The sequence below is a fragment of the Rana temporaria genome, chromosome 4 (assembly GCF_905171775.1).
Source record: "Rana temporaria chromosome 4, aRanTem1.1, whole genome shotgun sequence".
NCBI classification, from domain to species: domain Eukaryota; kingdom Metazoa; phylum Chordata; class Amphibia; order Anura; family Ranidae; genus Rana; species Rana temporaria.
The window spans coordinates 274925392-274945879 of NC_053492.1; the positions used below are offsets into that span (position 1 = coordinate 274925392).

General features: G+C 42.0%; 8 non-coding genes across 8 annotated transcripts; all 8 read right to left on the reverse strand.

Annotated features, from left to right (window-relative positions):
- Positions 1-6457: 6457 nt before the first annotated feature.
- TRNAT-CGU lies at positions 6458-6529 on the reverse strand. Its single transcript has one exon. It is a non-coding gene; the product is annotated as a tRNA-Thr (tRNA).
- A 287-nt stretch (positions 6530-6816) lies between these two features.
- On the reverse strand, positions 6817-6888 carry TRNAT-CGU. The gene has a single exon. It is a non-coding gene; the product is annotated as a tRNA-Thr (tRNA).
- Positions 6889-8361: 1473 nt separating this feature from the next.
- On the reverse strand, positions 8362-8433 carry TRNAT-CGU. The gene has a single exon. It is a non-coding gene; the product is annotated as a tRNA-Thr (tRNA).
- A 1047-nt stretch (positions 8434-9480) lies between these two features.
- TRNAT-CGU lies at positions 9481-9552 on the reverse strand. Its single transcript has one exon. It is a non-coding gene; the product is annotated as a tRNA-Thr (tRNA).
- A 678-nt stretch (positions 9553-10230) lies between these two features.
- Positions 10231-10302, reverse strand: TRNAT-CGU. Its single transcript has one exon. It is a non-coding gene; the product is annotated as a tRNA-Thr (tRNA).
- A 292-nt stretch (positions 10303-10594) lies between these two features.
- TRNAT-CGU lies at positions 10595-10666 on the reverse strand. The gene has a single exon. It is a non-coding gene; the product is annotated as a tRNA-Thr (tRNA).
- A 1525-nt stretch (positions 10667-12191) lies between these two features.
- On the reverse strand, positions 12192-12263 carry TRNAT-CGU. Its single transcript has one exon. It is a non-coding gene; the product is annotated as a tRNA-Thr (tRNA).
- A 1450-nt stretch (positions 12264-13713) lies between these two features.
- Positions 13714-13785, reverse strand: TRNAT-CGU. Its single transcript has one exon. It is a non-coding gene; the product is annotated as a tRNA-Thr (tRNA).
- Positions 13786-20488: the final 6703 nt, after the last annotated feature.

A 20488-nucleotide genomic window follows, 5' to 3' on the forward strand; every position in this document is an offset into this window, starting at 1 on the left:
GATTCCCAGTGCAGCTACCAACCACTGGAAAAATGGATAGCAGGATACAAAAAACACAAAGGCAGCGCTTAATGGGAATAGCATTAAAACCTTTATAGTCTTCAAGTAGGTAACCAAATAAATATTGCACTGGAGATAAAATCGATGTAGAAAAATGGTGTGAGTAATACCAAATGGTATCAAAGCAGTCATAAAAACATGTAGCTAAGTATGATGCTGGTATAAAAATGTGTACAACGATACCACTGCTGAATCCAGATTCGGAGGGGTTAACATCAGTCCGTCGGCATGTAGATGTCCCATGAAGGGAACTATCACAACTCCCAGTGGATGGTTGTAGAATCCCAGGTTGATAGAGGGAAGTGATAGAGGGAAGTGTAACAGCCCTTGCGTGTGGCAGATAGTAAGGTCCCGCCGGCATGCAGATATGAAGGCACAGCAAAGGAGCCCTTCAGATTGACACGGCAAGCCCCGCTGGTGTCCGTGACGTTACTGGATCTCTGACGGAGATGTTGACCCAGAATGTTGTGCACCACCACCTCAGCAGGAAGGACTTTTTTCAGAATAGAAACCTGACACTGTGCATTTCACGTGGAGTAACGGACTACTAAGCTAACTAGAAAAAGTGTCTCAAAATTCTGATGCGTCTCAAAAGACCCATACGACCACTTCGCATAGCTAAACGGGAAAGGAAAGAGAGACTCAGAGCCCCACCCACCTGCTTATAGACTTCTATATTGGTGCAATAAAGCATGAAATGGTCCATCGTCTTCTCCACATCGCCACACTCCACTCTTGGACAAACACAGTGATGCTTCACGTTGCCCTTCACATAGAGTCTGCCATGGAACGAGAGCCAGGCCAAATCCATCATAACAGGGCCTGGGAAATCCCTCAAGGATAGTGTCTCCCCAGTATAATACTCCATATTGTAATCCCCCTGTATAAATCCCCCCAGTGTAATCCTTCCTGTGTAAATCTTCCCATTGTACTCCCCCCCACTGCAAATCTCCTGCAGTGTAATCCCACCAGTGTAATACCCCGCAATGTAATCCTCCCTGTGCATATCCCTCCAGTGTACTCCCCCTTATGTAATGTGATGACCAGGGCCGGTACAAGGGGTGGGCATAAGGGGCGGGTGCCCTGGGCGGAGTATTACATGAAGGGGGAGGGGCGCACTGGAGCTGCTCTGATCTGAAGTTTCCTCACTTACAGAAGCGACGGTGGTGTCATTACTATCAGGCAGAGCAGGAATCTTGATAGCTGCTAAAGGGAGGAGACTGCTCTCTCTTCCCTCCAATAGCAGCCTGTGGGCGGAAGAGAGGAGGACAGCCACGGAGAACATCTCCTTCTGTGACTGTAAAAGAGCGCTGGGGAGTGAGGGTAAAGCATCCTTTAGTTTGTTTCCACAGAGCAGAGAAATTCAGCTTTTTGCTACTGACAAGAGGAAAAAAAATGTGTGTGTGCAATCACTGCCCCATCCCCTCCCTGCATGTTAAGCTCCTCCTGCTCACCTCTACAGTCAGCCTATGTGCATGCTATGAAGGGACAAAGCTGCAGAGAACCGAATGGCAGCATTCCTATAAGTGGACAGCAGCATGGAGGACCTGAGATGAGCCACTACCCTCTATTGCTGTTACTGAATGGAGGGAGAAAAGAGTTTCAACGTCCCACAGCTGAATATTATGTGGGGGATGGTATTGTAGCAGAGGAGAGATTGCTTGAAAAACACTTGTAGCAGGGTCGTCCTGTCAGAGCTTCATGACAGGTCATCCCCGCTGGACTTGTGTTCAAATTGTAAATATGTTAGACTCTATTATGAAGCTATGCATTGCGGGGTTATGAGTAGCACGAGATATGGACTCCATTGACTCTGAAGAGAAAACAGACTACACCCCTTGCAATGCCCCGTACCCCTGGAGCACGTGACAACTTCAATCGGCCAGTCAGAATGAACATGAGAAGTTATTTAAAGAGAGGGAGGGGCCAATTTCGCTTTCTCGGGATCTGCACTTTCTCCTCTGCGGAGCTGCTGAGATTCGCCGTCGTGCTGTTAGGCCAGAAGCCTGGGCCTAACCACAAACAGACTAACCATTGAGACGGAAGAAAGACCCCAACGTACTTGCCTGTGTTCCCGGAGATCGGAGGGGCAGCCCAGATGACAGTCGAAACAGTAGAGCTGTAGAGCAGTGCCTTACCAACGCATCCTTTGCTGAGGAGAAATCAAGCGGGTGGGCCTGTTGGGTGAGAGAGCACATGCTCAACTTCGGATTCTCTGGTTATCATAGACACCCAGCTTCATTTCACGGGCCACGGACACATGTTCGGCTCGTAGCCGGAGTTTAGAGGCCTAGGAAATTGTTACAGTATTTCACCAAAGTGACTGACGCTGACGAGCGATCAATTCACCAACGTTCTGCTACATTAGACATTCTGTTGTGTGGTTTTCCTCTTTAACTACTACCTGTGGATTACAATCTTTTACGTGCACCACCCGGCCGCAACGCGAATATTGACTAATCTACAGAACCTCCCGCTAGGGGCGCTCGCGAGCATAGACTGACTTTTCTTTTCTTAGTTTAAACGGATGGTACCATTCCTAGTTTCAGAACATCACATTTATTCACATTAATTGCTGATTCTTGCAAGGGCCCTTGCGAATCGCATTGAGCTATTACTTATTGATTGCATTGTATTTGAATCTTATGTCTGCTGCTTCTAAGTTCCTATATAGTAAACTTATCCTATACATTCAATCATATCCATTGTGTGAAGTATATTTTTTGCCTGGAGGGACCATTCCATTACAGCAGGTAATTCTTTGTCATAACGTTTCTGCATACTGTGTGCCTGCTATTGTGATTCCAGCCCAGCAGGGGGTCACAATATCCCACTACCAGGTTTCTGATGTGTCATGGGCGGGTTCGAGTAAATTAAACAGGGGTGAACTGGGCCAGAGAGAGTAGATCCCAAACTAATCAGCGGCTCCTTCGGGGGTGAGCGCTACACACTGATAGCATGTAGTGTGGAAAAGGGGGGGGGGTGAAATGCATGGAGGGGGGGTATGACAGTTATATGTTACTCAGAGATAAGGAAATGCACTATTCCTGGAGAGCTTCTTCATCTCTAACAAATATTGCTCTTGTATTACTAATTGAAGTAACAATAGCCAGGTTAAAGGAAACCTAGCATATCTCAAAATGCTGGTTACTTAGTTTTTATGCTGACTGCATTGTTCTCATTCAGTGGAGGTATACAGATTGGGGCATGTGAATTTTGGCAGACTTTCCTGACATACATGCTTTTGGTCAGAATGTAATAAAGATAGTGGGTCAGCATAACACCAACTGACTAGCATTCTCAGTGAAGCGCTCACCCCCGAAGGAGCCACTGGTTATAGATTGGGATCTACCTCTATAACCTATCCACCCTTCTAATTTACTCGAACCCTCCCTTGGCACACCAGATAAATGTAAATGTATTGCAAATCCCTTTCTTGGCTGGGACCACAATAACACAAGTAGAGTATATAATGACATGCAATAATATTGTTACCTCCTTCTGGATGCAGTCTTCAGGAACAAACACATCTCACACAAGTAATATAGTAAACCAGGAATGACTTTTACTTGGCATAAGAGAGATAAAGAAATAAACAGCGGACTAAACACACTTAAGTATATATATATATATATATATTTATATAGGCGTCCCTGCAGAGGTCAATAGAACAACACTGAAAACACTAATATTACTAAATCTACCAGTAGCTATGGATAGTCTATGCCCGCGAGCTCCCCCTAGTGGGTAGTTCTGTAGAAAGACAGTTGCAGGCAACCTTAAACCATGCTTGGCCCAAATAGCTTAGCTCCTTAGAGGTGAAGTCTATGATGAAACGTTGGTGCACTTAACTTATTTATAATCCAAGTGATTTAGGCTCAATCAAAGGGGGTATGATAAACACAGGTGCTGTGGACCGATCCTCCAGTCAGTATCAGTCAACTCTGCTAGCGTGACTTTCAGATGTAGGCCTCTGAACTAAATCAGTGAACAATACGTGGCTCCGGTTTATGGAGTGCTAAATGACAATAGGCTGAGGTAATGTTGAACTTGGGCAAGTGCCCTCTCACCCGAACAGGCCCAGTCCGCCTAAGTTCCTCACGAGAGATGCGCTGATCAAACGCTGCTCTGCAACACACTGTCTCCGGTCTCTCGCTCTCTGTTGTTACGACCCTCAGCTGATGAGTTCCTCTGGTTTCTGGAAAACACGAGCCGGAGGCACTTTGTCTTGTCTCTCTTCGGATAGCTGATCTTCCGAACGATCCCGCCTCAGGCTTCAGGCCTAGCTGCTTGGCTGTAGTGCTCTCCCTCGTTACGCAGAGGGGAGAGCGCCGATCCCAAGAGAGCGAAAATCAGCTCCTCCCAGCCTTTAAGTAACCTCCCCCATAAAGCTGTGCGAGGGGGCGCAGTGTTCTCTGGGATCCCAATGCACTGTGTGTACTGTAGTCTGTTTCTACCAATGTCAATGGAGTCCGTTTCTCCTAATCCTTCAAATCCCACAATGCATTGCTTTAGGAGGAAACAGTAAACACATATATACAACGTAACTGGAACTCCCGGGGATTTAAATATACATAACTATCAAATAGTTCCTGATAGTATGACCCCGCTACATCAGTAAGAGGTTGTAGGGGCTTATAGTTCACTAGTCAGACCTAGTTCCCCTTTTCCCAAACACACAAGTTCACAGGACTCTTCTAAAGGGTGGGGATGCTAGAAGTAAAGTGTAATATGCCTTATTGCAGGTGCTTAATGCATTAAGTCTATTCTTCTCTACCTGTTTTAGGCTGGGTTCACACTATTGTGATGATAGACATCACATGTGATTTGCACCGCATTGCTGTGCAGATCACATGCAATGTTTTTGTGATGCAAATTCTGCCATACGGTTTGTATACAGTTTGGCTGAATTTGCATCACATTTGGACCAAAATGGTGCAGGATCCATTTTTTTGGTCCGCACTGGAATCAGTTGGCATAAGTGTTTACACCCATGCCATCCGATTCCTGTACCATTTCACAGTACACACTGCGATATGCAAACCAATCTGGGGGGGTCCTTAACTTCACATTGACACCCGCAGCAGTTCTCAGATGTCAGTGTGAACTGCTGGCAATGTAGATGCAATGCAGGAATCGCTGGGTTTCCCACATCACACCAGTTATTAGTTAGAGAGGGTTTTTCTTTGTAGATGTCACTTCAGCTCCAGAAGGTTTTACCCCTTTAATGATCAGGCCATTGTTTGCGATGCCGCTCTGCTTTAACTGACAATTGCGCGGTCATGCGACGTTGTACCCAAATACAATTGACATCCCTTTTTCCCCACAAATAGAGCTTTCTTTTGATGGAATTTGATCATCTCTGTGGTTTTTATTTTTTACGCTATAAACTAAATTTTTATTGTTTTAAGTATATTCTTGTTTTGAAACAACATTAATTATTTCTTAAAAATGGGGGGGCGCAGTTTGCCATCTTCGCCCTGGGCACCAAATGGCCTTGTCCCTGGGCACCAAATGGCCTTGTCCCAGCACTGGACGCAGCACACCAATGTTTCTCAAGTGGGAAAAAAGATGTTCTGACAACATTTTGTATATGTGGATCAAAGGTAAATTAAGATCAAATATCACCCCTAGTTTTTTAAACTTAGACTGAAGCTCAAGTACAGTGCCATCTATAGATAGACTATTAGGACTGGCCTTACATAATTGATTGGGGTGCCAATAAACACAACTTTATACAATCAATTATGTTGGGAATTAGCGAAAGAGGCACAGATAGAGATTGAACCCATGATCTTTGGTCTACTGCGCCCTCTACAAGTGAGGAGGTTGCATGTCACAAGTTGTATTTGTACATACGACAATACAATGTGAATATTCAATCTATGGGTGATATTTAGTAATATTCTGTGACTGGGAGAGATAAGAAAAGTAGGGGGATTATAGACACACAATTATCACACTGTGAAATCATTTCTTTACAATTTGAGGAGATACATAGTGAACCACATTAGTCAAAAAAAATTAGTCAATGTGGTTCACTAACTTATCACAAATGTTAGGATTTCAGAACCAGGTACAGATGGTGATTGAACCCATGATCTTTGGTTGACGAGACCAACATCTTACCACTTGGCCACTGCACCACTTACAGCTTATTCAGATTATGTCACCCTGTGAGAATGCAATGTTTCTGAAGTGGAAAGAAGATGTTCTGACAACATTTTGTACATGTGGATTAAAGGTTAAATTAGCATTAAATACCAGCCCTAGATTTTTTCAACGTAGAATTACAGAGGCATCTATAGATAGACTATTAGGACTGGACTCATATAATTGATGGGTGTGCCAATAAACTAGACTTTACTTAATCAATTCAGTTGGGAATTAGAGAACAAGGCACAGATGGGGATTGAACCCATGATCTTTGGTTTACGAGACCAATGCCTTACCACTTGGCCACTGCGCCCACTATAAGTGAGGTGGTTGTATGTCACAAGTTGTATTTGGTATTTGTATCTATGACAATACAATGTGAATTTTCCATCTATTGTGTGATTCCACACATGATATTTAGTAATATTCTATTACTGGAATAAATAAGAAATGTAGCGGGGGAGGGGTTATAGACACACAAGTATCACACAGAGGATTCCCCTGTATCTGTGAAGTTATTTCCATACAGGTTGTCTTCACCATACGTGATGTTTATGTGGTTCACTAAATTATCACAAATGTTTACTACTTTATAGAACCAGGCACAGATGGGGATTGAACCCATGATCTTTGGTTTACGAGACCAACGCCTTACCACTTGGCCACTGTGCCACCTATAAGTGTGTGCCTTCCATCAAGAGTAGGGGAGTAGGGGAGTAGGGGAGTAGGGGAGTAGGGGAGAAGGGGAGTAGGGGGACACACAGAAGATCAGAATTTGAGGAGCATAGGAGGAGAAGGCTGTGCCTGTCATGGAATATACAGGTAGGGGAGTAGGGGAGAAGGGGAGAAGAGGAGTAGGGGATTAGGGGAGAAGAGGAGTAGGGGAGAAGAGGGGTAGAGGAGTAGGGGAGAAGAAGAGTAGAGGAGTAGGGGAGAAGAGGAGTAGGGGAGTAGGGGAGAAGAGGAGTAGGGGAGTAGGGGAGAAGACGAGTAGAGGAGTAAGGGAGAAGAGGAGTAGGGAAATAGGGGAGAAGAGGAGTAGGGGAGAAGAGGAGTAGGGGAGAAGGGGAGTAATATGTCACCCTGTTAAAATGTAATGTTTCTTAAGTGGAAAAAAGATGTACTGACAACATTTTGTACATGTGGATCAAAGATTAAATTAGCATCAAATATCACCCCTAGATTTTTTTCAACTTAGAAGTACAGTGGAACCTCGGATTGCGAGTAACGCGGTTAACGAACCTTTCGCAATACAAGCGCTGTACTTCCTAAAATCCTAACTCAGTTTGCCAGTGTGATCTCACAAAACGAGCAGTATTCAGGCCAAAGCGGTGTGCAGTACCACGTTTGGCCTGAGGTGGGGAGCCGAACGGCACCATTCGGAAATGCACAGAGAGGCCCGAGAACAGCTTGGCTGACCTCAGCAAATATGCCGTATTGTTCTGTAAATTACAAGTAGAGGAAAACGCTGTGTATAGAAACAATGACATCACAATTCAGGTGGCGTCCATCCAGCCTTAGTCGATGTGGTTCACTAACTTATTACAAATGTTTTATAGATTACAGTACTGTATGTAAAAAATACACACCCCCCTTGTCCCTAGTGGTCTGTCCAGTGTCCTGCATGTTCTTTTATAAAAATAAAAAATGTAATTTCTGCCTAAAAACTGTAGATTGTCCAAAAGTGTCCCTTTATGTCAAAAATGGTTTTAGATCAGCTAGAAAACAGCGATAATAAATTATAATCACTTGCAGAATTGTGCGATAGCGATTTGTGGGGAAATTCGTCATAAAAAAAAAAAATAATGACAGCAACAATTCTGCAACTGAGCAAATTTCAGTGATTTTGAGTTGATTACATTATTAAATAATTTTTATTATAATTATATTATTATTTGTTATAATTATTTATAATTATTTATTATATTATAATTTATAATTTTGTTTTAAAAAAAAAATCATACCCGGGATGCCTACAAGACTCTTGCTTGGTCAGATTTAAGTGAGTTATTTCTAAAAATTACAGGCCTACAGTATAAAACGCCAAATTTCCTTGCAAAATAAATGTACCGCTTTTGGTACGTAATTCCAGACAGAATCATACCGCCAGGGAGGTTAATCAATGCAGTTGGGACTTACAGAATGAGGCACAGATGGGGGTTGAACCCATGATCTTTGGTTTACGAGACCAACGCCTTACCACTTGGCCACTGCGCCCTCTATAGTTCATTGTATGTCCCAAGTTGTATTTGGTATTTGTACATATGAAAATACAATGTGAATTTTCCTTCTATTGTTTGATTCCATGTGTGATATTTTGTAATATTCTGTTACTGGAAGAGATAAGAAATGTAGAGGGGAGGGGTTATAGACATGCAAGTATCACACAGAGGATGTCCCTCGGAAATGCACAGAAAGGCCCGAGGACAGCTCGGCTGACCTCAGCAAATATGCCGTATTGTTCTGTAAATTGCAAGTAGAGGAAAACGCTGTGTATAGAAACAATGACATCACAATTCCGGTGGCGTCCATCCAGCCTTAGTCGATGTGGTTCACTAACTTATCACAAATGTTAGGATTACAGAAACATGTACAGATGGTTAAATGATCTTTGGTTGACGAGACCAACACCTTACCACTTGGCCACTGCACCACTTACAGCTTATGCAGATTTATGTCACCCTGTGAGAATGCGATGTTTCTCAAGTGGAAAGAAGATGTTCTGACAACATTTTGTACATGTGGATCAAAGGTTAAATTAGCATTAAATATCACCTGTAGATTTTTTCAACGTAGAATTACAGAGGCATCTATAGATAGACTATTAGGACTGGACTCATATAATTGATGGGTGTGCCAATAAACATGACTTTACTTAATCAATTCAGTTAGGAATTAGAGAACAAGGCACAGATGGGGATTGAACCCATGATCTTTGGTTTACGAGACCAATGCCTTACCACTTGGCCACGGCACCCTCTATAGGTGAGGTGGTTGTATGTCACAAGTTGTATTTGGTATTTGTATATATGACAATACAATGTGAATTTTCCATCTATTGTGTGATTCCACACATGATATTTAGTAATATTCTATTACTGGAATAAATAAGAAATGTAGTGGGGGAGGGGTTATAGACACACAAGTATCACACAGAGGATTCCCCTGTATCTGTGAAGTTATTTCCATACAGGTTGTCTTCACCATAAGTGATGTTTATGTGGTTCACTAAATTATCACAAATGTTTACTACTTTATAGAACAAGGCACAGATGGGGATTGAACCCATGATCTTTGGTTTACGAGACCAACGCCTTACCACTTGGCCACTGTGCCACCTATAAGTGTGCGCCTTCCATCAAGAGTAGGGGAGTAGGGGAGTAGGGGAGTAGGGGAGTAGGGGAGAAGGGGAGTAGGGAAGTAGGTGAGTAGGGGGACACACAGAAGATCAGAATTTGAGGAGCATAGCAGGAGAAGGCTGTGCCTGTCATGGAATATACAGGATTGCGAGTAATGCGGTTAACGATCCCTTTGCAATACGAGTGCTGTGTATTTCCTAAAATTCCTACTCAGTTTGCGAGTGTGGTCTCACAAAACAAGCAGTGTTCAGGCCAAATCAGTGTGCAGTACCACATTTGGCCTGAGGTGGGGGGGCGCCGGAGCCGAACGGCACCGTTCGTAAATTACATAGAAAGGCCAGAGGACAGCGCAGCTGACCTCAGCAAATCTCGGAAAATGACTCTTTCTGAGGTCAGCCGAACTGACCTTGGGCCTTTCCGGCAGCCCCTCCACATGCAAAACAAATAATTTTTGTTTCCATTGACTTCAAACTTGCTTTGATATGCGAGTACTTTGGATTACGAGAACTCTGCTGGAATAGATTATGCTCGTAATCCGAGGCTCCACTGTACATTGCCATCTATAGATAGACTGTTAGGACTGGCCTCATATAATTGATGAGGGTTCCAATAAACATGACTTCACTTAATCAATGCAGTTGGGACTTACAGAATGAGGCACAGATGGGGGTTGAACCCATGATCTTTGGTTTACGAGACCAACGCCTTACCACTTGGCCACTGCGCCCTCTATAGTCCATTGTATGTCACAAGTTGTATTTGGTATTTGTACATATGACAATACAATGTGAATTTTCCATATATTGTTTGATTCCATGTGTGATATTTTGTAATATTCTGTTACTGGAAGAGATAAGAAATGTAGAGGGGAGGGGTTATAGACATGCAAGTATCACACAGAGGATGTCCCTGTATCTGTGAAGTTATTTCCTTACAGGTTGTCTTCACCATAAGTGATGTTTATGTGGTTCACTAAATTAACACAAATGTTTACTACATTGATTTGGGATTATAGAATGAGGCACAGATGGGGATTGAACCCATGATCTTTGGTTTACGAGACCAACGCCTTACCACTTGGCCACTGTGCCGCCTATGGATCACTTATTGGCTTTATCTCACCCTGTGAGAATGTAATGTTTCTTAAGTGGAAAAAAGATGTCCTAACAACATTTTGTACATGTGGATCTAACATAAATTAGCATCAAATATCACCCCTAGATTTTTTTCAACTTAGAAGTACATTGCCATCTATAGATAGACTATTAGGACTGGACTCATATAATTGATGGGGGTGCCAATAATTATGACTTCAATTAATCAACTCAGTTGTGAATTGCAGAATGAGGCACAGATGGGGATTGAAACCATGATATTTGTTTACGAGACCAACGGCTTACCGCTTGACCACTGCACCCCATACAAGAGTCTGCCTTCCATCAAGTGTAGGGGAGTAAGGGAGTAAGGGAGTAAGGGAGTAAGGGAGTAAGGGAGTCAGGGAGTAAGGGAGTAAGGGAGTAGGGGAGTAGGGGAGTAGTGGAGTAGGGGAGTAGGGGAGTAGTGGAGTAGGGCAAAAAGGGGATTGGGTTGCGGTAGAAGACTTTACACAGCCTGACTATTATGCGTGTAAAGATAGAAAGGATGAAACAATAAACCACTAAATGAATAAATATATGTGAATAAGATACCAAGTGAATAGAAAATATCTATATATCAATTGTACATAAATATACTATAGCATGAGTCCAAAAAATTCCAACATTGAGTGAACAAAAAATGAAAAAATGAACAAAAAAGGACAATATATATATATTAAATAAATAAAGATTGTCCAATTCCAAATATATCCAAGAAAATGAAAGGATGGAAGAAAACAGTCCACCACCGGTTCAGAAGAAGATGGTTTGAAAGGTAGAAATCTTCAAGGTCACACCAGAGTAAGGGTAAGTGAATGCTCTTAACAGAAAAGTTGGACCCCCTGTTAGATGGGGTCAAGAAGGCATATAAATCCACCAATCCTATGATGGGAGATCCTAAGGGCTACAGCTCCTCGACTTCCAGCAGGTCCTCACCCCGTCCGTGCAGATGGCTAACTCCTCGGAGCAGTCCGCTCTAGACTCAGTATCCCACAAGGAATCACAGAGGGAAACAAACGGAGGCTCGAGATGGCGAAGTACCATAAAAACTGGGTTTATTTAAAAAAAAAGTGTACCATATACACTAAACAATTTAAAATTGCCAGCAGAAATTCCATAAAAAAACAAAACAACATACACCCGTGCTTCCGGGGTCACGTTAACGCGGTGACGTCAGTGCGTGGCTCCGCCCTGACATGTTTCGTCATACATGACGTTATCAAAGGGCACGGGCTACGCACTGAACGTTCACCTTATATATATATTGTTTGATTCCATGTGTGATATTTTGTAATATTCTGTTACTGGAAGAGATAAGAAATGTAGAGGAGAGGGGTTATAGACATGCAAGTATCACACAGAGGATGTCCCTGTATCTGTGAAGTTATTTCCTTATAGGTTGTCTTCACCATAAGTGATGTTTATGTGGTTCACTAAATTAACACAAATGTTTACTACATTGTTTTGGGATTATAGAATGAGGCACAGATGGGGATTGAACCCATGATCTTTGGTTTACGAGACCAACGCCTTACCACTTGGCCACTGTGCCGCCTATGGATCACTTATTGGCTTTATCTCACCCTGTGAGAATGTAATGTTTCTTAAGTGGAAAAAAGATGTCCTAACAACATTTTGTACATGTGGATCTAACATAAATTAGCATCAAATATCACCCCTAGATTTTTTCAACTTAGAAGTACATTGCCATCTATAGATAGACTATTAGGACTGGACTCATATAATTGATGGGGGTGCCAATAATTATGACTTCAATTAATCAACTCAGTTGTGAATTGCAGAATGAGGCACAGATGGGGATTGAAACCATGATATTTGTTTACGAGACCAACGGCTTACCGCTTGACCACTGCACCCCATACAAGAGTCTGCCTTCCATCAAGTGTAGGGGAGTAAGGGAGTAATGGAGTAAGGGAGTAGGGGAGTAGGGGAGTAGGGGAGTAGTGGAGTAGGGCAAAAAGGGGATTGGGTTGCGGTAGAAGACTTTACACAGCCTGACTATTATGCGTGTAAAGATAGAAAGGATGAAACAATAAACCACTAAATGAATAAATATATGTGAATAAGATACCAAGTGAATAGAAAATATCTATATATCAATTGTACATAAATATACTATAGCATGAGTCCAAAAAATTCCAACATTGAGTGAACAAAAAATGAACAAAAAAGGACAATATATATATATATATTAAATAAATAAAGATTGTCCAATTCCAAATATATCCAAGAAAATGAAAGGATGGAAGAAAACAGTCCACCACCGGTTCAGAAGAAGATGGTTTGAAAGGTAGAAATCTTCAAGGTCACACCAGAGTAAGGGTAAGTGAATGCTCTTAACAGAAAAGTTGGACCCCCTGTAAGATGGGGTCAAGAAGGCATATAAATCCACCAATCCTATGATGGGAGATCCTAAGGGCTACAGCTCCTCGACTTCCAGCAGGTCCTCACCCCGTCCGTGCCGATGGCTAACTCCTCGGAGCAGTCCGCTCTAGACTCAGTATCCCACAAGGAATCACAAACGGAGGCTTGAGATGGTGAAGTACCATAAAAACTGGGTTTATTTTAAAAAAAGTGTACCATATACACTAAAAAATTTAAAATTGCCAGCAGAAATTCCATAAAAAACAAAACAACATACACCCGTGCTTCCGGGGTCACGTTAACGCGGTGACGTCAGTGCGTGGCTCCGCCCTGACATGTTTCGTCATACATGACGTTATCAAAGGGCACGGGCTACTCACTGAACATTCACCTTATATATATTGTTTGATTCCATGTGTGATATTTTGTAATATTCTGTTACTGGAAGAGATAAGAAATGTAGAGGGGAGGGGTTATAGACATGCAAGTATCACACAGAGGATGTCCCTGTATCTGTGAAGTTATTTCCTTATAGGTTGTCTTCACCATAAGTGATGTTTATGTGGTTCACTAAATTAACACAAATGTTTACTACATTGATTTGGGATTATAGAATGAGGCACAGATGGGGATTGAACCCATGATCTTTGGTTTACGAGACCAACGCCTTACCACTTGGCCACTGTGCCGCCTATGGATCACTTATTGGCTTTATCTCACCCTGTGAGAATGTAATGTTTCTTAAGTGAAAAAAAGATGTCCTAACAACATTTTGTACATGTGGATCTAACATAAATTAGCATCAAATATCACCCCTAGATTTTTTCAACTTAGAAGTACATTGCCATCTATAGATAGACTATTAGGACTGGACTCATATAATTGATGGGGGTGCCAATAATTATGACTTCAATTAATCAACTCAGTTGTGAATTGCAGAATGAGGCACAGATGGGGATTGAAACCATGATATTTGTTTACGAGACCAACGGCTTACCGCTTGACCACTGCACCCCATACAAGAGTCTGCCTTCCATCAAGTGTAGGGGAGTAAGGGAGTAATGAAGTAAGGGAGTAGGGGAGTAGGGGAGTAGGGGAGTAGTGGAGTAGGGGGGTAGGGGAGTAGGGGAGTAGTGGAGTAGGGCAAAAAGGGGATTGGGTTGCGGTAGAAGACTTTACACAGCCTGACTATTATGCGTGTAAAGATAGAAAGGATGAAACAATAAACCACTAAATGAATAAATATATGTGAATAAGATACCAAGTGAATAGAAAATATCTATATATCAATTGTACATAAATATACTATAGCATGAGTCCAAAAAATTCCAACATTGAGTGAACAAAAAATGAAAAAATGAACAAAAAAGGGCAATATATATATATATATATTAAATAAATAAAGATTGTCCAATTCCAAATATATCCAAGAAAATGAAAGGATGGAAGAAAACAGTCCACCACCGGTTCAGAAGAAGATGGTTTGAAAGGTAGAAATCTTCAAGGTCACACCAGAGTAAGGGTAAGTGAATGCTCTTAACAGAAAAGTTGGACCCCCTGTAAGATGGGGTCAAGAAGGCATATAAATCCACCAATCCTATGATGGGAGATCCTAAGGGCTACAGCTCCTCGACTTCCAGCAGGTCCTCACCCCGTCCGTGCCGATGGCTAACTCCTCGGAGCAGTCCGCTCTAGACTCAGTATCCCACAAGGAATCACAAACGGAGGCTTGAGATGGTGAAGTACCATAAAAACTGGGTTTGTTTTAAAAAAAGTGTACCATATACACTAAACAATTTAAAATTGCCAGCAGAAATTCCATAAAAAACAAAACAACATACACCCGTGCTTCCGGGGTCACGTTAACGAGGTGACGTCAGTGCGTGGCTCCGCCCTGACATGTTTCGTCATACATGACGTTATCAAAGGGCACAGGCTACGCACTGAACGTTCACCTTATATATATCCACGGAGGAGCAACCAAGCCTCGCTCTCATGTAGCGGCAACAAATAATAGTCCACCGCATTTAAACACAAACAGGAAAGCCGAGGATGTCTGAGAACGGGAACCAGAGACACCGGAAGTATCGTAATAGGAATGGTCACTGGAACACAGATAGGAATATCCTCTGCTAACAGGACCAAGTCCAACTTCACTGAAGGGCGTCCCCACCCGATCTCCAACATTCAAGCACTTACAAGTTGAAAAAGACAAACTATCCACAATAATACTGCCTATCACAATACATACAAATACTTAGCAAGTTATATATAAACAAATAACCACAATTGGTGTATTTATCCTTAAAGTAGTAGTGGAACAGGGCATAAATCACATAAGTTATTTACCTAAAAATCAATAATAATAGAAACGTTGATTTATATTATGAGAATGAGATGTATTTAATCCCTATAGAGCCATCTGGTGGATAAAGGGAGAAAAGACAACCATAATACTACAACGTATATGTATTATCGCCTCTTAGCCTATTGCAACGAAGCGAAAAACATAAATAAATGTCACTTCCTAAGAGTAGAAGAGTACATTAGCATAAGGAACTTGAGTGTTAATATACACACATCATTCCAAATATCAATATCGAAACATTAAATACTTCTACGAAAAAAACAGAATTAACATTTAATAAATCCTCATCACCCCATTCTTAATGCAGAGGGGAACACCCTAGGAATTATCTAAAAAAGCGTTAACCTCTATATCGACGTTCAGGCCTTGAGATTTGAGGCATTTTACGCGATAGATCCAGCTCATCTCAAGTTTTGAGATGGCTCTTCTTTTGGACACCCCTCTCCAATGAGGTTTCAAGTTGTCAAGAGCAACAAAAGAGGTGCCCCTAGGATCTCTTGCGTGCACTTCTCTATAGTGGCGGGATACTGAGTGTTTTTTGTAGCCCCTTCTTATGTTTCCTATGTGTTCATTAACTCCTATTTGGAAGGATCGTACTGTACGTCGAATGTATTGCAACCCGCATGGGCAGGTCAATAAATACACCACATGGTTAGTCGAGCATGTTATAAAGGATCTAATATTGAATGTTTGGGAAGTGCTGTTATTAAGTAAAACGCAAGGTTTTACGCTCACCTATTGCATTGATCTTACACACAGCACATTTTTTACATTTATGATAACCTACCATGTTTTGAAAGAACATAGGTTTGTTAGATGGGGGTCACAAACTCCAGGGGCCAGAGAATCCCTTACTGAAGGGACTCCTCTAAAGACAACCTGAGGCTGTTCAGGAAGTACAGGACCTAAAACAGAATCTTTCTTAATAAGATGCCAATGTTTCCGGATCAGTTTTTTGATCATAAAGTGTTGGCTAGAATAGCCAGTAACAAAAGGAGATATACATTTATTTTGATCAACCACTAGGTTCTGTTTATCTACCAGTAGCAAACTCCTATCAACTTTTTCAATTTCACAGGTTTGTCTGTGCAAGTCATCCGCAAGATACCCTTTATCTAGAAACCTAGACGTCAGTACCTTCGCTTGCTCACTGTAGTCCTCCACCTTACTACAATTTCGCCACAGGCGCAAGTATTGGCTCTTAGGGACCGAGTCAAGCCAGGCCTTATGATGGCAGCTATCATGAGGAATGAAAGAATTTCTCTCTGTAGACTTGAAAAAGGTGGAGGTCACAAACTGACCTTCCTCCACACGTATCTCCAAGTCCAAAAAGTTAACCCTCTTTTGATCGGCCTTATATTTAAATTCGATCCCCCTATCATTGATATTTAAAGATCTCATGAAGGCATCCAGGGATTCCCTGGATCCCCTCCACAGGAGGAGGACGTCATCAATATACCTAACCCACAGGGCCAATTCAGGTCTGCGGTTGGCATAGACGATGTCCTCCTCCCATTTCCCCATAAAGAGGTTGGCCAAACTGGGGGCAAATGTTGCCCCCAGTTTGGCCAACCTCCTCATGGGGAAATGGGAGGAGGACGTCGTCTATGAACAGGGGGTCCAACTTTTCTTGTAAGAGCATTCACTTACCCTTCCTCTGGTGTGACCTTGAAGATTTCTACCTTTCAAACCATCTTCTTTTGAACCGGTGGTGGACTGCTTTCTTCCATCCTTTCATTTTCTTGGATTTATTTGGAATTGGACAATCTTTATTTATTTAATATATATATATATATATATTTTCCTTTTTTGTTCATTTGTTCATTTTTTGTTCACTCAATGTTGGAATTTTTTGGACACATGCTATAGTAAATTTATGTACAATTGATATATAGATATTTTCTATTCACTTGGTATCTTATTCACATATATTTATTCATTTAGTGGTTTATTGTTTCATCCTTTCTATCTTTACACGCATAATAGTCAGGCTGTGTAAAGTCTTCTAGTGCAACCCAATCCCCTTTTTGCCCTTATCTTGCTACGTGTATATCTTAATTTTATTTTCACTAGTCACATTTATCAGTATTACATTCATTACTTCCTTAGCGCAATATAATTTCCCCTTGGTAGATTGAGTAGGGGAGTAGGGCAGTAGTGGAGTAGTGGAGTAGTGGAGTAGGGGAGTAGTGGAGTAGGGGAGTAGTGGAGTAGGGGAGTAGGGGAGTAGTGGAGTAGGGGAGAAGTGGAGTAGGGGAGTAGGGGAGTAGTGGAGTAGTGGAGTAGTGGAGTAGGGGAGTAGGGGAGTAGAGGAGTAGGGGAGTAGGGGAGTAGTGAAGTAGGGGAGTAGTGGAGTAGGGGAGTAGTGGAGTAGGGGAGTAGGGGAGTAGTGGAGTAGGGGAGTAGTGGAGTAGTGGAGTAGGGGGACACACAGAAGACCAGAATTTGAGGAGCACAGCAGAAGGCTGTGTCTCCCATGGAATATACAGGTAGGTGAGTAGGGGGATACACAGAAGAACAGCATTTGATGATCAGAGGTTACAAGGGGGAAGTAAGTTGATAGAGGTTCAGAGAGATAATGGGGTGCCAAGCTATGAAGAGCATTATAGTTCAGCAAGAGGATCTTAAACTTTTTTTTTGCAAAACCTGATGTGTAGCCAGTGCAAGGACTCCAGGATAGGGATGATATGATCACTTGTACCAGAAATAGTCAGGATTCTGGCTGCAGAATTTTGTACATATCGAAGTTGAATAATAGTGGATTCAGGTACACCAGATAGTAGAGCATTGCAGGAATCAATTTAGGAGAACACAAATGTGCTGTGCAGATCACATGCAATGTTTTTGTGATGCAAATTCAGCCATACAGTTTGTATACAGTTTGGCGGAATTTGCATCACATTTGGACCAAAATGGTGCAGGACCCATTTTTTTGGTCCGCACTGGAATCAGATGGCATAAGTGTTCACACCCATGCCATCCGATTCCTGTACCATTTCATAGTACACACTGCAATATGCAAACCAATCTGGGGGTCCTTAACTTCACATTGACACCCGCAGCAGTTCTCAGATGTCAGTGTGAACTGCTGGCAATGTAGATGCAATGCAGGAATCGCTGGGTTTCCTACATAACACCAGTTATTATTACTTAGAGAGGGTTTTTCTTTGTAGGTGTCACTTCAGCTCCAGAAGGTTTTACCCCTTTAATGATCAGGCCATTTTTTGCGATGCCGCTGTGCTTTAACTGACAATTGCGCGGTCATGCGACGTTGTACCCAAATACAATTGACATCCCTTTTTTCCCCACAAATAGAGCTTTCTTTTGATGGCATTTGATCACCTCTGTGTTTTTTATTTTTTACGCTATAAACTGAATTTGTATTGTTTTAAGTATATTCTTGTTTTGAAACAGCAGTTTTCCATCTTCGCCCTGGGCACCAAATGGCCTTGTCTCAGCACTGGTGATGACCCTGTACTCAGGAGTATGTCCGCCGTATAAGCTTCCCTTGCTCGATTTAAAAAAAAAAAATATATATCCCGCAGCCCACACAGTCACTTGTCCAGACTCAGCGTAGGGTGGTGGAAGACATAAGACTATTATTGAAACACAGGCACAAAGAACTATACACTCTGGGGACAATCCCACCTTCTTTGCATAATGACACAGGGTGGGATAAACATTCAGTAACATTATAAACAGGTACATTCAACTGGGCACGTAGACCGCACCTAGGAAGGGCTGTTGGAGAACCCCCCCCCAGCAACTAATAGATGACAGTGGTTTCATTAACATGAGCTAAATAACTAGTCATTTAAACCAGCCTAGGCGACCAGACTATTCCACCCCTACATCCCTGAATCCTAAATACAAAATACTGTACAGTACACATTCTTATAAGCATAAAACATAACATCTCGCACTAGTTCCATAACACGTTAAAGTGGTCACAAGATAAGTCTCATCTACAAGAGATGCTCAAGCCAACAGAAACAATAGAACAATGGGATACAGCCACTTAACAATAAACACATAACAAACCTCACCCCACCTCAAATCTGGTAAAAATTCTACAGCAGTCTGAGGCCAAGTTCATCCAATATTCCAGCAGTCTAAAAGGTGGAATTCATTTATGTTTTATACATTTCTTGAGTGATATTGTTCATAAATATTACTGTCCCAAGTGAAGGAGCCTTTCCATTCTTTCAGTGTCGATTAAGTAGTTAATTTTCTCGGTCACCCTGTGACCCTAATGGACATAAGAGGGCCTAGGGAGTTGAGCAAGGAGTTTCCCAACCTCTCGAAGGTAAGCTAAGTTCCACGGGCCCCTCGCCCAAAGTGACTCCCGTCACATGTAACTCCCCCCAGTGTAATACCCTGCAGTTTAATCCCCCAGTGTAACCCCCCTAGTGTTATACCCTCAATGACAGGGGGGCGCTAATAATTAATAAAAATAACAATGAAAATCATAGGACTGCACTCCTGAAGTCACTAATCCTTATCAAATAAACAAATGTGCACAAAACATTATCAAACAACATATGATTAGAAAATATTGTGAATTATCAATTAGTGCAAATAATATTCAGTCCCAATCTTAAGCACAAAAAAATATTATGATAATAAATCAAAGTCCATAAAACACCAAACGTCCATTCCGTGCTTGCTGTTATATAGAGATAGAGAAGTGATCCTTCACCAAACTTGAATAAACACCCAAAGTGACTGAATAAGTAATCTGCTTACCAGAGCACATTGACTTCTTTACTCAAAAAGAGAGTCAATGAGAGCTTATGCAGAATAATGCCTGCTCATATAGGCTGAAATGAAGGTATTAGGCGACTTCCTCCTTAAAGGTCTCGGCCGGATATAAAATAACAATGGAAACATCCATAGCGTAATTTTGTTTATTTAAACTTAGCCAAATGGCTACTCACATTTAAAAGTGCCTATGCCGGCACTGGGGCTGCTGGCTCTAATCGGTAGTCTGGGGATCTGCCGCGCTCCCACCGCCTCCCACTGCA